A 2,953-nucleotide genomic window follows, 5' to 3' on the forward strand; every position below is an offset into this window, starting at 1 on the left:
CCCAGCCGGAGCTCCTGTGGGGTGCCTGGCACCCTCGACTGCTGCGCCCACAGGCCCTTCCATTCTCTGAAATTGCCATGGACTGAGAGCAGCTGGACAGTGAGCCTGGGTAGCCTGTAGGTGTCGGCTAATCCAAATTCCCCTGCTTTATAGCTGGGAAACCAGAATGGGAAGATGGCCTGTCTGGGGCTACACAGCAAGTCTTGACATAGAACCAGAATCAGAACCTGGTTGGGACCTGGTTGACCATGTTCTGCCCACCCTCTGGCTCAGAGACCCTGGGGTCCAGTGAGGGCTGAGCCAACCGTGGACTCACTCCTGCCTCCCTGCTGCCCCTCAAGGACTTGGGGATGGTGACAGGACCACACTCAGTGTCTCTAGGCATCCATAAGCCAGATTTGTTAGACTCTTCTTGGCTCAGATTTCCCAGCTCCGTGTGTGTGTGATCTGGTAGGAAACTACGTGCAGCTGGGTGGCGGGCTTTTATACAAAGGTGCGTGTCTGCATATGAACGGCCCAGCCTGGGAGAGAGCCCTCATGTCCCAGAAAAATAGGCAGGGCAGCCTGATCCCTCTGGGTCTGGATCATGTGAAGGACGTGATGAAGCCCAGACCAGGGTGTGAGCACATGTGCGTCCAGTTGGACCCATCGCCAGTCACTGGGCTGGCCTCTGAGCTGTGCTCGGCTCCATCCCAGGGTAGGGACACCCAGTTTGGTGTAGTTAGAATGTTGGGGGTAAGGTTAACAAGATGGGCCAGGAGGCCACAAAGGTTGGCACAGGCCGATTGGCAAAGGGCCTTGTGCGTCTGGCCAAGGGGTTGGACTTGACAGTGGGAACCAGCTCGGGAGGATGTTCGACAAGGCATCATGCCTGGAGGCGTTTTAGGAGTTTGCTACTGAGGCCTCCTTGTGCAGGGCTGGGGGATGGGGCATGCAAGGAGGTAGAGGAGGTGTCGCAGGTGGGAAAGAGGTGTGTCTCCAGCTCAGGAACCCCTCCCCACCTCCCCTCTGCCTGCCCCTCTGCCTCTGTCCCAGCAGCCCTCCGCCAGCCTAGGCAGCCCCTTCAATGCCCACTTTGGAAGCAAGGCTGGGAGCCCTGGCTCAAACCACCCTCCCCTCTCAGAGAACCTAGCCCCTCTGTCCCTGGCAATGCCATTAGGGTCTTGAGGATTTAGGGGGCAGAGAGGCTGGGCCACGGACGGACACTTTGTCAGCCTCGCTACCCCGTTCTCATCTAGGCGCTCACCAGGGTGTCAGTTAAAAGTCCGAGGTCCTTATCCTGGCCTTAGTTTTCTCCTCTGACTGGGGACAGCATCCTTGTCCTGCTCACCCCTCTGAGGAGGTGTCAGCCCAGATGGATCTGGGTAAGAAATCTGTGCCAGGTGGGGGCTCAGAGAGGGATGAAGAGAAGAGAGAGGTGCTGACCTCTTCTAAGAAGCTGGGAGCTGTCAGTTGAGGGAAACCATCTGGGTCCAGGCAGGGCCAGGCTTACAGCCAGAGAGCCTGGGGCTATTGACTAAGGCCATGCAAGTGCCTACTGCCCTCCAGTCCTGGACTGGCACTAGCAGGGGCTGGTATTTGAGGCTTTAATGGCTGCTGGGGCACACAGTGCCCTGGGAGGTCACGGAGCCAGCAGGAGAGGGTCAGCTGGAACTAGAGTAAGTTGGCCCAGCCTGGGAGAGAGCCCTCATGTCCCAGAAAAATAGGCAGGGCAGCCTGACCCCTCTGGGTCTGGATCATGTGAAGGGCGTGATGAGGCCCAGACCAGGGTGGGAGACCTCACTTGGCCCCAGGCCAGGAACCTTTGGGTCAGCCCCTCCCTGGTAACAAGTGGGGCGTTCCTGAGGCTTTGCTCCCCCACTTTCCCTGGCTCAGGCTGCCCGGGGGCCTCTGGAAGCTGGATGGGGTAGGCTAGGAGGGACCACCTGGGTCCAACAGCTCTGCTTCCACCTCTGTCGGGGAGGAGTAGCTGCCTGCTCAGATGAGGAGGCTCTGGCCAGGGAAGAGGAGGAGGGAGAGGTAGGCCCCAGAACAGGTGTCCCATCCGCCCAGTCCTAGGGGGACAAGCGTCCTTCGTTTTACCTCATGGGATCTCTACCCACTATGGACTTGTCCACTGCGGGGCCCTGAGGGTTCAGGGAGCTGTAGTGCCCAGCTCTGCCCTGGACAGAGGACCAGGGGCCACCCCATCCCCCCACCACCCAAGATGCACTCTACTGGGAAGTTTCCCCTGGTCTCCCACACCCCGGCTCTCCTCTGGCAGCCAGTGGAGACATCCTGAGGAAAGGTGAGCAACACACATTCCTCTCCTAGCCCTGCTGCTCCACCCCCAGCTCCGGCTGAGAAGGGGGCGGGGCTCCTGGTAGTGGCCCAGGCCTCTCCATCCACTCCACCCACCTGTCCCAGCTTCAGCCTCAGGACCTCCTCGCCCTCCTGGATCATCTCCAATGACCGCACTTGTAGCCTCACTCAGGGGCCAGGGCTCTGCTCCCACCTGCCCTCCAGCCCACAGCCATGCCACCCTGGCCGGTTCAGCTCACCCCGGGAAGCTGACCTCGAGCGCTTCTGGGCTCTGGCCTGAAACCCACTGCTTTGCAATCTGGGTGAAGCTGTCCCAGGACCCCTGTCTGGGGAAGCTGGTCAGAGACCCCAGGGGAGGGAGAAGGGCCCCCGCCCCTCCCCCCCCCGTGGCGCTGGCGGTCAGTAGCTTGGGGCGAAAGCAGCCAGCCTGTGGTGGGGCAGATCTCTCCTCTGCCTACACCCCCTGCCTGGGCAGTGAGAGCAGCCCTGCACATCCCTTGTCCTGCAGCCAAAACCCCAACTAGGGACAGGCACCTGTAGGGGTCCCAGCCTCACTGACAGCACCATCGCCCTGCGAGGACTCCAGGACAAGGCGTGTGTGCGGGCAAACCCTGAAGAGTGGCAGTCCAGGAGCCCAGCCCCTGCCCACCCC

Source organism: Myotis davidii, unplaced genomic scaffold (assembly GCF_000327345.1).
Source record: "Myotis davidii unplaced genomic scaffold, ASM32734v1 scaffold725, whole genome shotgun sequence".
Classification (NCBI taxonomy): domain Eukaryota; kingdom Metazoa; phylum Chordata; class Mammalia; order Chiroptera; family Vespertilionidae; genus Myotis; species Myotis davidii.